This window comes from Oryctolagus cuniculus, chromosome 2 (assembly GCF_964237555.1).
Source record: "Oryctolagus cuniculus chromosome 2, mOryCun1.1, whole genome shotgun sequence".
NCBI classification, from domain to species: domain Eukaryota; kingdom Metazoa; phylum Chordata; class Mammalia; order Lagomorpha; family Leporidae; genus Oryctolagus; species Oryctolagus cuniculus.
In genome coordinates this window covers 154,709,100-154,731,933 of record NC_091433.1, presented here as the reverse complement: position 1 = coordinate 154,731,933, position 22,834 = coordinate 154,709,100, and the positions used below count along the sequence as shown (strand labels likewise).

Here is a 22,834-nt window from a genome sequence, read left to right as displayed (position 1 = left end):
TCTACTGCTGCAAAAACAAATCAACCCAAACTTAGATGGCCTACCACAGTATCAGTCATTTATTATCTTGTACATCCTTCTGTGGTTCAGGAATTTAGATGTGTTTGCCTGGATGTTTCTGGCTCAGGGTCTTGTGATGTTGTAGGCAGTCAGTGGCCAAGGCGGTAGGCTGCGTAGACATCTGTGGATTGGAACTGCTGGGGTACTTTATGTATCTCCATCCATAATGGTCTCTCCACAAGTTCTGTTAATTTTAATTATGCAACAAATCACTCCAAAACTTACTGACTTTAACAACAGCAAGTAATTATTGTTTCTCATTAATTATATAGGTCTTGGAACTTGGGTACCTCTCAGCTGGGTGGTTTTGGCTTGGAGTCTCATAAGGTTGACATCACGGTAGCTGGTGCTATAGTCAAGTCAATGTTCTGGGCTGAGAGGGCCTAAAAAGCTGGAGCCTGGAGCAGCTGGGCTTCCTTGGGCAGATCTAGCTCTAGTTGGTTTCTCTAAACACTCTCTCCAGCATGATGTTTTCAAGTTACCTGGCCTTCTTACTCAGTAGCTTAGGGTTCTAATGGCACAGGTCTCAAGAAAGATCACTTGGCAGAAGTTCTTTTGTGATGTAGGCTCAGAAATAACAGAGCTTCACATCCACTGTGGTCTATTAGCAAATTCAGGTCCCAAGGCCCACCTGGGTTCAAGGGGAGGGTATATGGATTCCACCTCTTCATGGAGGAGTGGCATTAGAAGGGGAATAGGGAAAGAAACCCTAAAGTGCATATATCAGGGAGAAGAAATGTGATTCAGATGGTAGGTCTGAGATGCAAGAAGAAGGAAAGCAATGGAAGTATGAAATGTAAACAAGCACCAACTACATAAAGCAGTAACAATGACATATTACAGTCTTGAAAACAAGAAGACTGGGGCTGGTGCTGTGGCTTAGTAGGTTAAACCTCTGCCTATGGCACCGGCATCCCATATGGGTGCCGGGTTGTGTCCCGCCTGCTCCTCTTCTGATCCAGCTCTTGGCTTATGGACTGGGAAAACAGTAGAGAATGACCTGGGTACTTGGGCACTTGTACCCCCATGGGAGACACATAGGAAGCTTCTGACTCCTGGCTTCCGTTCAGCCCAGCTCCTGCAGTTGCAGCCATTTGAGGAGTGAACCAGCAGATGGAAGACCTTTCTCTCTTTTTTTCTAAATTATTTATTTAATTATTTATTTGACAGATAGAGTTAGACAGTGATAGAGAGACAGAGAGAAAGGTCTTCTTTCCATTGGTTCACCTCCCAAATGGCCACTATGGCCAGAGCTACGCCTATCCGAAGCCAGGAGCCAGGTGCTTTCTCCTGGTCTCCCATGTGGGTACAGGGGCCCAACCACTTGGGCCATCCTTCACTGCCTTCCCGGGCCACAGCAGGGAGCTGGACTGGAAGAGGAGCAACTGGGCTAGAACCAGCACCCATATGGGATGCCGGCGCTGTAGGCAGAGGATTAACCAAGTGAGCCATGGCGCCAGCCCCATGACTTTTCTCTTTGTCTATCCCTCTCTCTCTGTTACTCTCTCTCAAATAAATACATTTTTTTAAAAAAAGAAAACAAAAAGACTACAAATAAAAAAAAAAGATGTCTTTATTTTTACTTTCCCCCAGACTCCTGAAGGTCTATTCCCTGTATCATATAACATCTTTATTTTTGCTTTCATATTTGCATGTTTAATATCCTTGGAGTTAATTTTTGTTTTCTTATTTGTTTTTGTTTTTTTCTACTGTTATAAGAGGAAATTTTATTGTTAATCATTTACCTTAATAGTTTCAGAAAGAGGAACAGGTTTAGCTCAGTCCAACAAGATTGGCAATTGGCAAAATCGAGTGAAGCAGGCCAGCGCTGCGGCTCAATAGGCTAATCCTCCGCCTGCGGCGACAGCACACCGGGTTCTAGTCCCGGTCAGGGCGCCGGATTCTGTCCCGGTTGCTCCTCTTCCAGTCCAGCTCTCTGTTGTGGCCTGGGAGTGCACTGGAGGATGGCCCAAGTGCTTGGGCCCTGCGCCAGCATGGGAGACCAGGAGGAAGCGCTTAGCTCCTGGCTTCGGATCAGCGTGGTGCGCCGGCCTCAGCATGCCAGCCGCAGTGGCCATTGAGGGGTGAACTAACGGAAAAGGAAGACCTTTCCCTCTGTCTCTCTCTCTCTCACTGTCCACTCTGTCAAAAAAAATAAAAATAAAAAATAAAAAAAATCGAGTGGAGCAAGTTTTCTGATTGATAAGGATTTTTTTTAAAGATTTATTTATTTATTTGAGAAAGTTACACAGAAAAAAGAGAGGCAGAGGGAGAGAGAGAGAGAGAGAGAGAGGTCTTCCATCTTATGGTTCACTCCCCACTTGGCCGCAACAGCTAGAGCTGTGCTGATCCGAGGCCAGGAGCTTCTTCCAGGTCTCCTGTGCAGGTGCAGGGGCCCAAGGACTTGGGCCATCTTCTACTGCTTTCTCAGGCCATAGCAGAGAGCTGGATCGGAAGTGCAGCAGCCAGGTCTCGAACTGGCGCCCATATGGGATGTTGGCACGTCAGGCCGGAGCGTTAACCTGCTGCGCCACAGTGCTGGCTCCAATTCCTAAGGATTTAATTTGGATGCTTCGAACATAATCCAGAGTAAATGCATCATCTCCCTCCCTTTCACTTTAATATAGCATCTACCTCATTTCAATATGGAAATATCCTCATTAAATATGATTCCCAGAGGAACAAGTTCCTTGGACAGGATAGCCATGAAGACAGTGCACAAAAAGAAAAACTCAAAATAAAACTCTGTATGATAATTTACTAATCTAAGGAAACAAAACCTTCCAATATATTAAAAAATAAATCCAGTTACAAATGCACTAACAGGTCTGTGTGAAAAGGTTCTGGTTTAACTGAAAATGGCCAGCTATTTACAAGATAACAAGCAGGAATGGTGCACCTAGCCCAGCACTGGCCCTCAGAAGCCAAAAGTGTTCTCTCCACTACAGGCCACATACAAAAATCCATCTTCATCTTTTTCCTTCTCGTAACACTGTCCCATGGCTAGGCTGGACTGTGGGACTGTCCTATCCACAAACAGGAAGATTGCCTTTTCAGAAGGAAGCTGGACCCTTTTCCTGATGTGTCAGATGGAACCAAGTACTTCCGTTGTCAGTGTCAACAATCTGAGAGCCTGAGACTTTTTCCACAATCACCGGATCTCAGTCAAGATAGTTAGCTCAGATCTTCGCAGATTCCACGCATCTGTGCTCCAGTGAGTGGTTCTCCTTGAACATCCACTTCATGGCGGCAGCAGGGAGGGGACAGAGCCGGCGGAGTTCAGCGACTGAAGTTAATTTTTGTGTAGATATCTTTATTAGGCAGCTTTGCTGCAGTAAGAAGTAACTTTCCCCACAAAATTGTTGGTGATTTGCACCAACACACATTATTTCAGGTTTATACCAGTGTCCACAACTGAAGTTTTGCTGTTTCAAATCTATACTAGGTATGTTCTTATTCCAGGATCCACATGAGACTGGAAAAACAGCCCACTTAGAGAACACGTCATTCTTGTGGCAGAGGAGAGAACAAAATCCTGCTACGCAATGACTTCTATAATCTTTATTATTATTTTTTTTTTGACAGGCAGAGTGGACAGGGAGAGAGAGAGACAGAGAGAAATGTCTTCCTTTGCCATTGGTTCACCCTCCAGTGGCCGCCGCGGCCGTCGCACCGCGCTGATCGGAAGCCAGGAGCTAGGTGCTTCCTCCTGATCTCCCATGGGGTGCAGGGCCCAAGCACTTGGGCCATCCTCCACTGCACTCCCTGGCCACAGCAGAGAGCTGGCCTGGAAGAGGGGCAACTGGGACAGAATCCGGCGCCCTGACCGGGACTAGAACCTGGTGTGCCATTGCCACAAGGCAGAGGATTAGCCTAGTGAGCCGCGGTGCCGGCAACTTCTGTAATCTTTCCAGGTGTGGCAAATGCCAGTGTTTAAGCCACAGTCAATGGTATGGAAGCATAATTCCTCCTACAGGGAGTGTCTTAGTCCATTTTGTGTTGCTATAACAAAATACTTGAAGTTGAGTACTTTATAAAGAAAAGAACTATTTTAAACTCACAGTTCTGGAGGCTCAAAAGCATGGGTCTAGTGTCTATCTGTTTGGATGTGCTGAGGGCCTCATCAATTCTGCTTTTGATTCCAGCTTTCTGCTAATGTGCACCCTGGGAGGCAGTGGTTGACAGTTCAAGTACTTGAGTCCCTGTCACTAACATGGGAAACCTGGATGGACTTTCAGGCTCCCTACTTTGGCCTGGCTCAGTCGTGGCTATTGCAGGCATTTGGGGAGCAAACCAACAGAAGATCTCTGTCTCTGTCTGACTTTCAAATAAGATGAAAACAAACAATTAAGAATTTTAAAAAACACAAATTCTCAGGTAAGATTTTGTTTTCCTTTTCTACTTAGTAGAGAATTCTCCCTGTGATCTGCTGGGGTCTCAGGAGGGGAGAATAGATTTATTGACAGTTCACCTCTATAATAAGTCCAAATTCACTAGATATATTAGCTACCCCCGTCAGCTTCATTTAGTTCATGGCCTGAGTATTTATTATTTTCTTGCTAGATTACTAATGCATTTAAAGAGAAGGATTTAAATTTTATCATGTTTTACTTATTTGTTTTTGCTTGGGGGTTGGTCAGGTTACCCAGTTTGCTGGAAAGGGACATCTTTACTGTAGAAGTATTAACATCAGTGAGTGAGCTACAGCTCTTTTGACTTTTGGGCAAATCTTCATTATATTTTTAGGTATTTTCTACTTTTGACTGTCTTTTTTTAAAGCCAATTTCAATCCTGTATGTGATTTCTTTATGAGAGCTCTCAAGAACTGATTTACTGCAAGACCTCTCCTATTCTGACTTAAGATGTAGGGCACACTGCAGCAGAGTTCAGGTTATAGGTGATTCATATTGACTCTGTTCTCACCTTACCTCTGGATAAATCTTTTTGTTTCACACATTACACATTATTTAAAGTGAAAAATAATGTTTTTTAAAATATGCAAATATAGCAAAGCAACAATGTGTAGGTGATTAACCACATAAACAGAAAACATAGATACTTGATGTCCATTAGGATGCCTAAACTCAAGAATTTGATGTAAAAAAAAAAAAAAAAGACCTAACTGAAAGATCTCTGCAAGTGAGATCCCTGTGGAAAGAACAGGCCATTGAAGAAGAAGGTACCTTTCTCTGAAGGGAGGAGAGAACTTCCACTTTGACTATGACCTTGTCTAAATAAGATTGGAGTCGGCAAATTCAAAAGGCTTCCATAGCCTTGGCAACTCATGAAAAGCGCCTAGGGAGTTACTGACACCATAAACAAGAGTGTCAATTTGTTAAGTCAACAAATTGTTAAGTCACTGTGCACTTACTCCTCATGTAGGATCTCTGTCCTTAATGTGTTGTTCAATGTGAATTAATGCTATAACTAGTACTCAAACAGTACTTTACACTTTATGTTTCTGTGTGGGTGCAAACTGTTGAAATCTTCACTTAATATATACTAAATTGATCTTCTGTGTATAAAGAGAATTGAAAATGAATCTTGATGTGAATGGAATGGGAGAGGGAGCGGGAGATGGGAGGGTTGTGGGTGGAAGGGAAGTTATGGGGGGCAAAAAGCCATTGTAATCCAAAAGCTGTACTTTGGAAATTTATATTTATTAAATAAAAGTTAAAAAAAAGAATTTGATGTAAATATTCAAATTTCTAAATACTAACTCAAGATAACAACCTAACCTACCTTACATAATCACTGAAGTAACACGAACTATAAGCATGGTCTTCAACTGCAAAACCCACTCTATGCTGACACACTAGTTATTGCTGTTGACAGTACCCTAAATAGGGGTGGGTGTTTTGGTGCAGCAGGTTAAGCCTGCATCCCATAGCAGAGTACTGGTTTATATCCAGGCACTTCAGCTTCTGATCCAGCAGTCCTACTACAGCCTGTCGGGAGGTAGCAGACAATGACTCAAGGGCTTGAGCCCCTGTCAGAAATGTGGGAGACTTGAATTGAGTTCTGGGCTCCTGGCTTCAGTCTGGCCCAACAGTTGCCATTATGGACATTAAGAGAGTAAACCAACAGATGAAAGATCTATCTCTGTATCTGTCTCAGTCTCTCTACCTTTAGAATCTTTTTAAAAGGCCACTTTATTCTTTAAAAAAAGAAAAAAAATGCTCTGAATAGACAATGACAAGTCATAGGTCAGCAGGAACCTCCAGATCTAGGTGATTACCCAGCATAAGAGTTGGAAGATGTATATGAACTGGGATAAAATATGAAAGGAGAAAGCCAAGAACCCATCTCAGAAGGCATTCTTTTATATATATATGTAAGATCCCAGGATGGATCTTTTTATATATATATGTAAATATATATATTTATATTATATATGTATTTATTTATTTGAAAGACAGAGTTACAGATAGGCAGAGGCAGAAGGAGAGAGAGAGAGAGAGAGAGGTCTTCCATCCACTGGTTTACTCCCCAAATGACTGCAATAGTAGGAGCTGGGTTGATCTAAAGCCAGCAGCCTGGAGCTTCTTCTGAGTCTCCCATGCCAGTGCAGGGGCCCAAGGACTTGGGCCATCTTCTACTGCTTTCCCAGGCCATAGCAGAGAGCTGGATCAAAGATGGAGCAGCCAGGACTCAAACCAGTGCCCACACAGGATGCTGGCACTGTAGGCGGTGGCTTTACCCACTAAGGTATTATTAAAGTTTTAAGTGCTTCCTTAAAGGATAATATGGGGGCTGGGAGTTGGTGCAATTGTTAAGACACTGCTTGGGAACCCCACATCACATATCAGAATGCCTGGGTTCGAGTCTCATCTCCAATTCCAGTTTCCTGCTAATGAATACTCTGGGAGGCAGCAGGTGATGGGGTCCTGCCATCTATGTGAGAGATCCAGATTGAGTTTCTGGCTCCTGCCTTTAGTCTGGCTCAGCTCTGGCTGTTGTCCACATCTGGGGAATAAACCAGTGGATGGAAGATCTCTGTCAAATTCTTCCTGTGTCTTTCAAATAAATAAATAAAATTTTAGAACAGAACAACATGACTGACACTATCCTTTGTCTCTGTGCAACTGTATTTCCTGGCATAAAGGCAACACTAAATGTATTTCTCAAACAAAGTGACTGTCTGAATATAAACAGATTACCTGTGTGTTTAACACTGGTTTTTTTTTTTTTTTTGTATGAGTGTTGTATGAATTTCTTCACCTTGAGATAAAGTCAACCAGAGCCATCTCCCTAACAGAATCATGTTATGCAGATTGTTGAATCACCTTTTACTTCTGATGCTTTGGTAGTGGCAACAGAGATTACCTTATCTTTTGCTTCATGGATGTGTCTTTACAAACTTCCTAAATTCCACTTCTAGGTAAGGAAATTATTTCCAGTGTATTTCCTCAACTACTAAAGGCTTTTTATAAGTCACTTAAGTTTTATTTCTCACTTGAAGAGTAGTTGTGCCCTGGGGCATGAATTTGCTAAAACAATTTCATCTCTGTCTCTCTCTCTCTTGCTCTCCTCTTAAAAAATTCTTTTTTTAAGTGGTACAGTGGGTTACATTGCCATCTGTGACATTGGCATCCCATATGAATTCAGGTTTGAGCCTTGCTGGTCCACTTCTGATCCAGCTCCCTGGGAAATGTACCGGGAAAGCAGTGGAAGATGACCCAAGTGCGTTGGTCCCTGCCATTAACATGAGATCCCAGGATGGATCCCTGGCTTCAGCCTGGACCAGCCCTGGCTGTTGCAGCCATCTGGAGAGTGAACCAGTGGATGGAAGATCTATCTCTCACTCTTTCTGTGTGTGTTTGTGTAACTCTGTCTTTCAAATAAATGAACCTTTAAAAAATTTCTTTAGTAAATATATCAGAGACTTGTCACATCATCAAATTCAAGCAAAGGAGAATTTGACAATGAACTCTATTCCAAAATTATTTTCTGGCTAAGAACAATTACTTTCTCAGATTTTTTACTTTTTCCTCAACAACTTTAAGAATAAATTTTATCTTTCTTTACGGGATTTTTTTTTTTTTTGCAAGATGAAGGAATGTTTATATCTCTGGGATGCACTCCATATGTAGCTGATGGAGAATAGCAAGACAACTTTGAGGTATGGCTGCAGGAGAATAGGCTGCACTCACCTCCTCAGATACTGTGGTGACCCAGATATCCCAAACTTGTGGCAATTTATTCAAACTTGCACTCTCACAAAATGACAAGGTTCTGCCTACAGTGGAATTCCATCCAAAGTTGGCTGAGCCAGAAAAGATTCTGTCTGGAAATGCCAATACCCAATTACTGCAAAAAATTCTGGAGTTTACTTGAAATTCTATGAGCCCTTGAATAGCTAGATCTCAGAGTTAGTACTTTACATAATTCAGCATATTTCTTTTCCATCTGTTAAAGTCTATAGAGAGCAGATTTTATATTTGCTCTAAGAAAGAAACTGGAGACTTGGTTTGCTGAAAGTTATCTGACATCAAATATCAAGACCAAACATGAGAATTGCTAATTTGCTGGTCAGACCTTTGCATTTATTGGCTTTTCCTCTTCTCGGAACACAAGTTCTGAATACAAAAGAATCTATCACGTATCTCTGAAGCCAGATTTTATGGTTGCTTTGAAAACAAGTTTTCCACTTTCTTTTCTTCTTAGAGAGCCACCAGGAGTTTGATATGGACTGGACATCTGTGGTAGGATTATTCAGATCCCCATTGTTCAGGTCTGTGTGTGTGTGTGTGTGTGTGTGTATGTCTTTGTAATACCAAACTGCTCCTGATCACTTCACTACTGGAGGTGAGGCAAAGTAAAAGATTCAGTGGAATCATTCTCTTTACTCATCAAGTTTGCTAAAAGACAAAGGCCTTCTTGCCCAGTAGCATAATGCTGAAGTCTGGGATTATTACAGCAACCCCAGACTATCAGCGGAAATCCCTGAGTACAATGGGATATTATGTTTAAGCTATAGAATTTGTGTTTTACCCTTCAAATAACATATATATGAAAATTAATGATGATTCAACACTCAATAAACACCCACAAATTTATCAAAGGTGCATATACTATTTTAAGAAAAACTGAGTCATCTTTAAAAAAATGCTGTGAGGGGTGGAAGCTGTGGTGTAGTATGTTAAACTGCCGCTTGGGACATCCTCATCTCAAACTGGAAAGCCAGTCAGTCCACTTCTAATCCAGCTCCCTGCTAATGCCCCTGGGAAACAGCAGGTGATGGCTCAAGTACTTGAGTCCCTGCCACTTACCTGGCTCCTATCTTCAGCCTGCCTCAGCCCTGGTTGTTGCAGCCATTTTGGGACTGCGAACCAGTAGATGGAAGAGCTCTCTCTGTCTCTTTCCTTTTCTGTCACTCTGCCCCTTCAATTAAATAAATATTTTCTTAAAAATGAAATAACCCTTTGTTGTAAAGATCTGAGGGATATATGCAATTGTCTACATTAATACAGTATCATTACTCTTTTTAAAAAGATTTATTTATTTGAAAGGCAGAATGTTAGAGATGCTTCCTAGATGCATAGCAGTGAGGTGGATTGGAAATGGAGACACACTCAAACATGCACTCCATCTTTATTTGATAAAGATGTCCCAAGCTGTAGCTTAATTTCATATGACACAACACATACATCAAAAAAGATTATTTGTTGCTCTTACTGCATTTTCAGTGTTTCATGTTGGTCTCATTCAAGGACCCAGTCTGACAGAAACCACACCATTGGGATATTGTTGGTTATTGTGGTGAGGGAAAGGGAGATAAATAATTATGCAACAGCTCTAAAATGCATCTTCCTAAAACAAACATATGTCACTTTACTCACATTTTATTGTGTCCAAAGTTAAACAGACATTCTTCAAGATGGGCTAAGCCTGGAAGTTAGAAGATAACTGAATATTAGTGAACAGTAGTAATGTCTATTATAATTTCAATTTTTATAAGTCTTTCTACTTTTTTTAAGATCTATTTGAAAGGCCAAGTTACAGAGAGAGAGAGAGAGAGAGAGAGAATCAGAGTCAGGGAGAGAAGGATCTTCTATCTGCTGGTTCACTCTCCAAATGGCTGCAACCACCAGGGCTGGGCCTGGCTGAATCCAGGAGCCCAGAACTCCATTTAGGTTTCCTACATGAGTGGCAGAGGCTTAGTACCTAGGCCATCTTCTGCTGCTTAATGGCAGCAATGGTCAGGGCTGGGCCAGGCGGAATCCATCTGGGTTTTCCACACGGATGGCAGGGGCCCAAGTACCTGGGCCATCTTCTGCTGTTTTCCTAGGCATATCAGCAGGGAGCTGGATCAGAAGTGGAGCAGCTGAGATTTGAAGCGGCACTCATATGGGATGCCAGTGTTGTAAGGGGTAGCTTAACCCACCGTTCCAGGATGAAACACTGATACATTCAAAGAGGAAAGCAGGGATCCTAGGTATTTGGTAGAATGGTTAAGACACCATTTGAGATACCTGTATCCCATGCCCAAGTCTCTGGAGTTGATTTCTGCCTCTGCTCCTGATTCCAGCTCGGGTCTTTGGGTCCTTGCTACCTATGTGGGAAACCTGTACTGAGTTCCTGGCTCCTGGCATTCACCTGGTCCAGCTCCAGGTGTTGCAGGCATTTGGGGAATGAACTAGCAGATGGGAGCTCGCTCTCTCTCTCTCTCTCTCTCTGCTTTTCAAATAAAATAGGAAACCAATTTTTTAGAGAAAGTAACTGATTGCCTGTGTTCATACCAAGAGGACCAACCTTAGGTTGTTCTCAGAAGGTCCCCACAATTGGAGAACCAAGAAAGAAGGAAGGTAGTCTAAGAAGCACCAATAACCTAGGAATCCTATCAGATCCTTTATAACTTGCATTGTTACTTCACTATATTAGCTAACAATGTATACTGAAAATGGTGACACAGAAAGAAAGGAAATGATAAAGCAATCTATAGTTCTTCTTCCTTCCAGTCCTTTCTTATTTATATCATCAGTAAGCTGAAGGTAGAGGTTATTGGTAGAATGTCAAGATGTGATAAAAACACATGTTAGTTTTGTGCAGTTTCTACTGTTCTGGTAAGAACAAAAGACATGTGCATGTATAAACTATGAAATACAAATTGTATAATTTTAGTGATATGAGTTAAATGTCCTTATATTTGCATTTGAAACTAGTATTACACAATATAAAGATTAATGGTAGATTTTTTGTTTGTTTTTAAAAGATTTATTTATTTATTTGAAAGTCAGAGTTCTACAGAGAGAGAAGGAGAGACAGACAGAAAAAGAGAGAGAGAGAGAGATCTTCCATTTGTTGGTTCACTCCCCAGATGACTGCAATGGCTGGAGCTGTGCTGAACCAAAGCCAGGAGCTAGGAGATTCTTCCAGGTCTCCCACATGGGTGCAGGGACCCAAGGACTTGGGCCATCTTCTACTGCTCTCCCAGGCCATCACAGAGAGCTGGACCTGAAATGGAGTAGCCAGGTCTCGAACTGGCGCCCATATGGGATGCTGGCACTGCAGGGGGCAGCTTAACCCCCTATGCCACAACGCTGGCCCCAAGGGTAGATTTTAAGTCGATAATTTAAAATATTAGAGGCAGGTGTTGTGGTATAGCAAGTTAAGCCACTGCTCAGAATTACCACATGCTATACTGGAGGATCTTTCCAAGTCCCAGCTCTTCTGCTTCTGACCCAGCTTCTTACTAATTTGCAGCAGATAAGGGCCCAAATACTTGCGTCCCAGCTACCTTGTGAGAAACTTGGGGGGATTTCCTGGAAGCTTGCTTTGGCCTGGCCCAGCCCTGGTTACTGCAGGGATTTGGAGAGTGAATTAGTGGATAGAAGATTCTCTATCTCTCTCCTCCTCTCTCTGTCACTCTGTCTTTCAAATAAATAGTCTTTAAAAATGTTTTTTTTCTCTATATATAGAATGACATGAAGCAGTAAATATGAAAGGAAGAAAGAAAAAGGGAAGAAGTTTCATATTTTATTTTCTTTAATGGTACATTTTTATTGTCTTACATAAGAACAAGGGGTTCTTCATTTTCATTTTGCACTGGGTCCTATAAATTATGTGACTGATCTTCCCCACCCACAAAGTTGTAGAATACAATGCAAAAGACTGGTTTGAAATTTAAAGTTTGAATTCAGAGGACCCTTAGAGATCATCTAATCCATGGATTTTTCAAATCTACTTTTTAGCAGAATTCATTCTACAGGGTGACAGTCCAAAATGTAAAACAGGCAAATGCAAATTGCTTTTGTTTGGAGACAAAGGATAGAGTCTTTGAGCCCTGTTCACCTCACCTTTCCAGTCCTACACTTTGCAGTGCTTTTAGGGGGTGGGAATGGGTGTTTCACAGCACAGTGAAAATACTCCCAGTCCAGAGGGGCTCACTGAATTTAGAGGACATGCCCAAGGCACAGTCTCCTAATTGCTAATCTTGTCCTCTCTCCTCTGCTCCCCTCTGGCACAGAAACAAGCAAGTCTGAATGTTAGAGGATGAAGAAAGTGATCTCAGCTCGAGTCTCATGTTGAAGAATTTCCATGCAGACAGGGACAGTGAGCAAAGCAGATTTACTGAAGTGAGAAACCTCCTGCCACAGCAGTAAGAGGGAGGCTGCAAACGAGTAATTGCCAGGGAAGCCTTCGAGTATTGGCTCTTTTTTTGCATAAAGTGGCTCTCTGATTAGCTCTACATTTAACCAATCAGGAGAGGAGCAGAATAAAAGCTAGCAACCAGTCAGAGGGCTAGAATAATAACCAACCAGGAGGCAGGGAAAAACCCTTCAGAGGGCTGGAATTGGTAATGCTGTCTAGCTTAGTATTTAGTATTGCTAATGGCAGCCTCTGGGAATAAGGAAGCACTTTGTTCACTCTTAAAGGGACTCTGCCACTTTTCTCATTCCAACAGGACCCTGACCTCACTGCCTATTAGCTGGTCTAACTCCTCACATGAATGTGCAGAGAGAACAGTTGGTGGCCCTAGCACACCTGGGGTTATTCTAATCTATAAAACTGGGATGATGATGCCTTTGTCAGAGATTTTTTTTAATGCTTATTTATTTATTTTCATCCACTTGAAAGGCAGAGTGATAGAGAGAGAGAGAGAGAGAGAGAGAGAGACAGGAGAGAGATCTTTCCCTTTGCTGATTCACTCCCTAGATGCCTACAACAGTTAGGGTTGGGCCAGGCTAAAGCCAGGAGCCTGGAACTCTGTTTGGGTCTCTCACATGGCTGCCAGGGACCCAATTACTGGGCCATATTCACTGCCTCCTAAGACGCAGTCCCAGGAAAGTAGAGTGAAAGTGGAGCAGGGACTGGAACCATATCTCCAAGATGAGATGTGGGCACCTCAAGTGTCTGCTTTGTCATAATGCCAACCCCAGGTAGTTGTTTTAAGGTTGACTAGAGGGGCTGGAGCTGTGGTGTAGCATGTAAAGCTGCTGCCTACAGCATTGGCATCCCATATAGTTGCTGGCTCAAGTCCTAGCTATTCCACATCTGATTCAGCTCCCTGCTGATGTGCCTGCAAAAGCAGCAGAAGCACCCATGTGGGAGACCTGGATGAAGCTCTTGGCTCCTGGCTTTAGCCTGGCCCAGCCCTTGGTCATTATGGCCATTTGGGGAGTGAACCAGAGGATGGAAGACTTCTTTTTTTCTCTCTGTGCCTCTGCCTCTCCCTCTCTGTAATTCTGAATTTCAAATAAAGAAATAAGCAAGCTTTTTTATTTTTTTAAAAAAAGTTGACTATGCTATTGTGCCTAAGTAAATGCTTGATAATTAAAAGTACAATGTTATAATTATTGTTCAAACTTACAGACCTAACTTCCATAGAAATTAGTGGGGCCTATGGAAATTTTTGTGTGTGTGTATGTGTTTCAACCATTTAAAATTTTTTAATTCTGAGGGCTGGCACTATGGCTTAGTAGGTTAAGCCTCCACCTGTGGTATTGGCATCCCACATGGTGCCAGTTCATGTCCTGGCTGCTGCTCTTCCAATCCAACTCTCTGCTTATGGCCTGGGAAAGCAGAAGAAAATGGTCCAAATGCTTGGACTTCTGCACCCATGTGGGCAACCTGGAAGAAGTTCCTGGCTCCTGATTCCTGGCTTTGGATGGGCTCAGCTCTGGCCGTTGTGGACATTTGGTGACTGAACCAGTGGATGGAAGACCTTTCCCTCTGTCTCTCCATCTCTCTGTCTGTGACTCTGCCTCTCAAATAAATTAATAAAATCTTACAAAAATTTTAATTCTGGTAAAATTCACATAACCACTTTGAAATATATAGTTCAGGAGTGTTACATACACTCACATTGTGGGATATCAGAATATGCTGCCTCCAAATATGAAGAATTGTTGAGCTCAAGACAATTAAGAAGAATAGGAATGTTCTCATCCTCCCTCTGTTTGCCTGAAAAGCCAGACACATATAGACAAAAGGTATCCTGGCCTTCTTCTGCAGGAAGAACAAAAGGTAACCACTAAAGACACCTTCAGACCCTTATTGGCCTGGGGCTGATACCAGAGCAATTTACATTCATAAGCTTTACTAACCAATCTTGTCTGCCATTTATTTGCCTTTCCTCCAGGTTGCTGTCCACAGAGACTCAAAGTCCTTTTCCTTGTCACTTCTTTAATAATGGTTTCTCTTTGATGAAGATGATATATAAGCTAGAATTCAAAGCTTCCTCCCTGAGGAGATACACAGTTCGACACACATTCCCACAGACTTACCCCTAAGGGTAAAGCTAAAAACTTGTCATGGGACTCCAAATACCATTAAATTGGGTAGTTCTAAAGCCATCTTATGTATTAAAGTGATCATATTAAATGTATAATTGATCATACAGATAGGATTAATTAAGTCAAAGGGATCACATAAATAAGTGTCTGGTAATAACAATAGATAGAATTAAAAAGGAGAGAATGTTCAAACATGGGAAGCAGTCCATATAGCAGACTCATAGAATGACAAATGCCCTAAACAACACACTAACCTCAGAATCAGCCCTTAAGGCATCTGGATCTGGCTGAGAAGCCTATGAGAGCAGTTCAGGTGTGGAAAGCCAAGACACTGTGGCAAAAAAACAAAACAAACAAACAAACAAAAAAACACACACACACACACAAAAACAACAACAACAACAAAAAACAACTATATGAAAGATCACTGTGAGTGAGACCCCAGTGGAAAGAAGGGGCCATGAAAGAAAGATGTACTTTTCTCTGAAGGGAGGAGAGAACTTACACTTTGCTTATGGCCCTGTCTAAATCTGATAGAGTTTGTGGACTCAAGAGGCTTCCATAGCCTTGGCAGCTCATGTCAAGAGCCTCAGGTGACCACTGATGACATAAGTAAGAGTGTCAATTGTTAAATCAACAACAGGAGTCACTGTGCACTTACTCCCTATGTAGGACCTCTGTCCTTAATGAGTTGTACTATGAGAATTCACTATAAAACTTGTTTTCAGATAGTACTTTATACTTTGTGGGTGCAAATTGCTGAAATCTACTTAGTACAGAGTTGGTCTTCTATATATAAAGTTAATTAAAAACAAATCTTAAAGAAAAATGGGATGGGAGAGGGAGTAAGAGGTAGGCAGGAGTAGGGGTGGGAGGGTGGGTATGGGGGGAAGAACCACTATATTTCTAAAGCTGTACCTATGAAATTTGTATTCATTAAATAAAAACGTTCTTTAAAACAAAACAAAACAAAACAAAACAAAAAAACAAAGCTTCCTCCCTGGTAACTACTCATTCTCTGGGTGTCTTCCATGCATATGTGAAATATACCGAACAAACTTTAGTTTGTTTTTCATTGTTAATCTGTCTTGTAACAGGGATATGCTTCAACTACATACCTATGAGGGTAGTAGAAAAATCCTACAACATGTTACACAGCCAATGTCTAGAATTCTTTCCATTCTACAAAACTGAAACTCTTATACCCATAAACAAAATTCCTAATTTCCATACCACAGCCCCTAGAAATTACCACTCTACTTTCTGTCTCTATGAATGTGACTACTCTGGTATCTCAAACACATAGAATCATATAGCATTTGTCCTTTTGTTTCTGGCATATATATGTATATATTTAAAGAGTTATTTACTTATTTGAAAGGCAGAGTTGCAGAAGAGAGAGAGGGGGATGGGGAAAGACAGAGAAAACAAAACAGTCTTACATCCACTGGTTCACCACCCAAATGGCAACGACAGCCAGGGCAAAGCCAGGAGCCAGGAATTCCATCCAGGTCTCCCACATGGGTAGTAGGGATCCAAGAACTTGGGATATCTACCACTGTTTTCCTAGGCACATTAGCAAGGAGCTGGACCAGAAAATGGAGCAGCTGGGAGTTGAACAAGCATTCATAAGGGATGCTGGTGTCACAAGTGGTAGCTTAACCCACTGCGCCACAATACCCGCCCCATAGCTTACAGTACATGGCATACATCCTTGAGGTTCATCTATGTCATAGTATGTGTCCAGAGTTCCTTCCTTCTTAAGGCTGAATAATATCTCATTGTATGAGAACCATTTTTCTTTAAAGCAAGGAATTACTAACCATAAAATTTAGGGTTGTGGTTACTTCACCATAGGGAGGTTTGAGGGGAGAAAGAAGTGACTGAGGAGGCACACATAAAGGGCTGGTGTTAGGAGAGTCAGCTGTGCCTGGCAGTCCCCATGACTTAACTTAGATTACCTGGATGTTTGTCCTCCTCTATATTCATATGTTGAAGCAGTAATTTCAAATGTGACGATATTAGAGAATTTATGAGGTTATTGAGGTTAAATGAGATCATGAGGGTGGGACCCTAATCTAATAGGACTATGGCCTTAGAAGAAGAGGAAGCAATTTCTGTCTCTAGCATGTAAAGACATAATGAGAAGGTGACTATGTATAAACCAGGAAGAGAGCCCTCACCAGAAACTCAATTGGCCAGCGCCTTGATCTTGGACTTCCCATCTGCCAGAATTGTCAGAGATGAATAAATAACACCCTTTCTGTGGTATTTTACATGGGAGCTTGAAGCAGACTAATACATTCACCTTATGATTTTTTATTATAATAGCATTTATATTTTTGCAACATTTCTGGGTATGTATAATATTTTAAGAAAAAAGCCTAAGAAATTATCACCAATATTGTTCTTTTGTACACTACTGTTGTTTGAAGGACTCTTACCCTGCCTGCCTGCATAATGTAGTGGCTGACACTTGAAACTCTGGAGGCAGACTGCCTAGCCCACGCTTGGCTCCTCTCCCTGGTACTTGGGCACATCTCTGATCCGCTCTGCACCTCAGTTGCCTTATCTAAAATAGCACCTGGATCATTCTAGGTACTCGATAAACTTTAGCTATTACTAACAGCATATTTGAACCATTGTAAATGCTGATCTAAAGCTCTCTTAAATACTATTTTCCAGACATCAATCCATAGATAAGGACTAGTCTGATAAAATTTTCACCCACTGGAAATAAAAGGAGGGCAGCTGAATGAGTTTTTCCATACAGCTATTTATATACCATTTTATTTGAAAATTATATCCTTCCTATCTTTCAGGAAAGAAAAGGTCCATTCTCTTACAAAGTTACATTGATAATAGATACTAATTGCTTCAGTAATGTCATAGCAAAATTGCCTATCCTTTTGGTCTTCCCAATTTTAAATATTTTTTGAGCTTTCATTGCTCTGTAAAAAAAGGGAGATAATTATTGGTTTAAAACATTGTTTAAGGACTTATGCTATCCCTTCTTCTCTTACTAGCTGGCCCAGTCTTTCCCTTGTGCCATCTCTCTCACCTTTATCTATAGCCCAAGACAGTTTTGATAAGAAATGTCACTGTGCAAAGGGTTCTTGTGTCTGTGCTCACCGGGCAGAGAGGCTTCATATGAGAATACAACATGTAGGCACATCTTGTTTGCCCATGGTATTGGCTATTTCTCACTGTACTCTCAGGCTTGAGTTGGTTCAGCCCTCTCCAGCTGGCCACTGTAGACTTTTCATCCTGCGATTCCTGCCATAGCACCATTGCTTCGATCGCCTCTTTTCATTTTTGTCACATTTGGATTCCTCCTGGAAAAGCCCACTTCCCCTCTTTCTCATCTCCTTTACTTTATAGGCTTATGACGTGCATTGTGGCCCCTTACCAAGCAAGGTACAGCCCAGAGGCAGACTCTACAGCATGGCCAGGAGCACACCTTGGGACAGAAGAGGCATAAATTCTGATCTGCCCTTCAAAGCAGCCCAGAGAGCCTCTTTATTCTTGGTAACTCTTAACAAGAGAAATGCAAATTCAAGCTGCAACCAGATACCATATTTCATTATCAGACTGACAAAGACAAAAGTTGGCAACACATTATGCTGGCTAGGATGTGGAAATTAGCACTTTCATACACTACTGCATTCTAAAAAAGTACCCCACAAATGTAACATGTGAAATGACACATGTACAAAGTCTTCCCTGCAGCACTTTTTATTATTGCAAAAGACTGTAAACAAATTGTCAGTGATTAAAAGACTGATTAAATATATTCATATGCCCATGAAAAGGAATTTTATGTTAATACTAACACTATGTCCAAAACACACTGTTAATTAAAAAAAATGGGTGCGTTATAGGCTACTTTTGAAGTTTAAAAACTGCATGTGTGTATTTTTGAGTGTGTATGCATATGGGCATTCTTGTATATGCACAGCATGCCCTTGGAAAGTTTCACAAGGAAGTAATACTGGTGGCCACTCTGAGGAAAAAATTGTGTGACTGGAGGAGGAGGACAGACAGGAAACTTCCACTGTTTGGTTTTTGTGGTTATCACACACATTGCCTACACAGAAATCTGCAGTTTAATTCAAAAACAACTATCTCGTCAGCAGTTATGGTTCTCTTTTCAGGGGAGGGGAGCCCTATATTCTTCTCACCTGCCAGGGGAGAAGGGCCTCTCTGCCTGCCTGCTTTTAATGACCTTCTGCTTTCGTCCTTAGCAGCAACAGAAGAAGGAAATGAAGAGCAGTATCTCCAATCTTGGTGTGGTGGGTTTTGTTGTTTGTGTGTGTTAGGAGTGAGTGTCTGGACTGGAAACAGTCCCTGGTGACTGTTAGGGTTTACTACCATCAGCCAAGAGCAGTAGCAGAACACACAGGGTCAATGTAAAATGGTGCTCTGCAATGCTTCTCAAAAAATGAAACACAGGCTTTCCATGTGACCCAGCAACTCCACTCTGGGGATATCAAAAACAAAGTGAAAGCGGAGACTCACAGATGAGTGTACACTCATGTTCATAGCAGCATATTCACAATAGACAAAAGGTGGAAACAACTCAAATGCCCTCTGAGACATGAATGCAGAAACAAAGTATTATACATCCACACAATGGAATATTATTCAGCCTTAAAAATAGGATGAAATTCTGATACAGGCTCTAATACGGAAAAGCCTTGAGACCACTATGCTAAGTGAAATAAGGTACAAGGGTTTGGCACTGTGGCATAGCAGGTTAAGCTGCCACTTGAGATGCCAACATCTCATATCAGAGTGCTGGGATGAGTCCTGGGTACTCCATTTCCAATCCAGCTTCCTGTTAATGTGCGAAGGAAGGCAGTGGAAAATGACCCAAGTGCTTGGGTTCCTGCCACTCATGTGGGAGACTGGAATTGAGTTCCTGGTTCCTGACTTCAGCCTGACCCAAACCTGGCTGTTGTGGCCATTTCGGGAGTAAACCAGTGGAAGGAAGGTCTGTCCTTCTGTCTTTCCCTGTCTCTCTGTTGCTATGACTCCACTTATATGAGGCACCTAAGAATAGTTAAATTCAGAGAGATAGAAAATAGAATGGTGATTCTCAAGGGCTTGGGTGTGGCAACCATGGAGGGTTGTTGTTTAATGGACACAGAGTTTAAGAAGCTGAAACCTTCTGGTGATGGATAATAGTTATCTTTTCACAACATGCCACTGAGCTATATACTTATAAATGCTAAAGTGGTGGGGCCTGTGTTAAGCAACTGCTTATGGTGCTGGCATCTTACACCTGGACAACAGTTTGAGCCCTGGCTACTCTACCTCCCACCCATCTTCCTGCTAATACAACTAGGAAGTCAGCGGAAGATGACCTGAGCACCTGGCACCCATGTAGGAGACCAGGATGGAGCTCCTGGACCATGGCTTCAACCCTGCCCAGGCCTGGTAACTGTGAGCATTTGTGGAGTGAAGATGTCTCTCCCTCTCTCTCTCAGTCTGTAACTATGCCTTTCAAATAAATAAGTAAATCATTTAAACATGGTTAAAATGGCCAATTTTATGTTATGTATAGTTTACCACAATTTAAAAAATGACCACTGGGCATTGTGGTACAGCAGGTTAAGCAGTTGCCAGCAATACCTGCATCCCTTTTGAATGCTATTTCAACAACTCCCAGCTGCTCCACTTCTGATCTAGCTCCCTGCTAATCCACCTTGGAAAATATTTATTTATTTGAAAGGCAGAATTAGAGAGAGAGGGAGAAACAGATCTTCCATTCACTGCTTCACTCCTCAAATGGCTGCAACAGCCAGGGTTGGGCCAGGCCGAAGCCAGGAGTTTCATCTAGGTGTTCCATGTGGGTGACAGGGGCCCAAGTACTTGAGCATCTTCTGCTGCTTTCCCAGACACATTAGCAGGGAGCTAGATCAGAAATGGAGCAGCTGGGACTCGAAATGACACCCACATGAGATGTAGATGTTGCAGGCAACAGCTTAACCCACTGCACCACATTGCTAGCTCCAAAAAAAATCTCTTTTTTTTTTTAAAAAAAGATTTATTTATTTATTTGAAAGGCAGAGTTACAAAGAGGCAGGGGCAGAGAGAGAGAGGGATAGAGAGAGAGAGAGAGAGAGAGAGAGAGAGAGAGAGGTGCTCCATCCCCTGGTTTATTCCCCAAGATGGTCGCAATGGTTGGAGCTGTGCCAATCTGAAGCCAGGAGCTTCTTTCAGGTCTCCCACGTAGGTGCAGGGGCCCAAGGACTTGGGCCATCTTGGGCCATCTTCTACTGTTTTCCAGGCCATAGCAGAGAGAGAGAATGGAAACGGAGCAGCTGGGACTTTAACCAGCATCCATATGGGATGTCGGCACTGCAGGCAGCTGCTTTACCTGCTACGCCACAGTACCAGACCCCAAATCTTTTTTAAAAATGACCATTAATACTAAGCAATAGAGCAGCATAGTCAGCAGTCAATCTGAAGTGAGATCCTGGTTCTAATCAGTTAGGCCACATGACCCCAAACAATTGACAGCCTCTTTTACGTAGACAAAACTTGAAAAACAGCAGTAAAACATGTTAATACTTGCACAGTTAGTTGAAATAGTTGTTAAGATTAAGTGGTAAAATGCAAATTCAATGTTAGCTCAGGGATGGCATATTATAAATACACACTAAAAGCTCACAAATGTCAAGAGGGAAGAGAGAAGAGGAGGGAGAGAATTTAGACTGATAACTTAAAGATATAGCTCTGATTTTATGTTAATGCTTCAATGACTTAATACAAAATTCATTCATAAAACCATTACCTTTAGCTTCAAAATGGGTTTCAGAGCACAAGCATCTTACATCAGGACAGATCATTAAAATGAATTTACCAAAGGAGAAAAGTAAGAATTGGAAGGAAGAAGAAAGTGATGAGGAGGAGTCAGTCTCACTGACAGAGAGGGAGAACAACAGTAAATGATGTTGTTAGGCAAGTTCTGGTAGATGATTAGCGGGTGCAAGCATGTAGTAAGCCAAAGAAAGCCTGCCTGGAAGAGTGCTGGTCAGCCTTGTGGAACCCAGAGATGCTTTGGAATTGGAAGGTAGAAGGTACAGTGAGTAGTGTGGACCAGTTGCAAGTCAGCAAGCCAAATAGTAGGTTCCCTCAATTCTCTGTATCCCTTGAAAGATGGACATCCTAGGGAGAGGGATCCAAATTCCAAGCAATAATTTCAGGGAGTTTCCTTTTTTTGAAAAAAGTGAATAACAAGGAAATTTGTGTATGGTTTCCCAGGGCAAAGTCCTTTATCATCTTTCAGACATTCACTGTTCCCCAGGTAATACCTGTATCTCAACTGCATTCTTCCCAAAGCAAAACTACCCTATGACAGGTCTTCCCCATTCACAGATTTCCTATGGTTTTCTTCTTAAATGAGAATGGACAAGACAATCACAACACAGTAAACCTGCAACAGGAAAGACGTACCAAAACAGGCAAACAGAATCTGGAGAAAAACAGACCTTACAAACAATAACAAGAATACAAATAAGCCAAGTAAATGAAAAGAAATTTTGCAAGTTTTGTCACTGTTTAAAACATATTCACAAATTTGTTGGCTTTCTTCCTAATAAGAGATGTGGGGCTCTATGTTCCCTCCTTTTAAATCTGGGCCAATTTTACTGATTCATCTACAACCAACATAGTCAAAGTGAGATTTTGTGTACCTTCTTCTGAGGTGAGGTCAGAGAAGGGCATACAGTTTCCATTGGGTTCTCTTAGGACACTTGCCTCCACAGTCTTAAGTCACCACATAAGAAGTTTGACAACTCTGAGACCACCACATGTAGATGAAGTACAGACTACATGGAGAGGCACATGTTGGTGCTCCTATTAACAGCCCCAGCTCAGATACCAAACGGGTGGGTTAAAATGCCTTAGATGGAGGCCGGTATTGTGGCTTAGAGGGTAAAGTTGCTGCCTGTGACTCTGGCATCCAGTACGGGTGCCAGTTTGTGTCCCAGCTGCTCCATTTCTGATCCAATTTCCTGCTAATGGCCTGG

General features: G+C 42.0%; 1 pseudogene; it reads right to left on the bottom strand.

Moving 5' to 3' along the window:
• Positions 1-2,870: 2,870 nt before the first annotated feature.
• Positions 2,871-3,555, bottom strand: LOC127490325 (gamma-aminobutyric acid receptor-associated protein-like 2 pseudogene; annotated as a pseudogene).
• Positions 3,556-22,834: the final 19,279 nt, after the last annotated feature.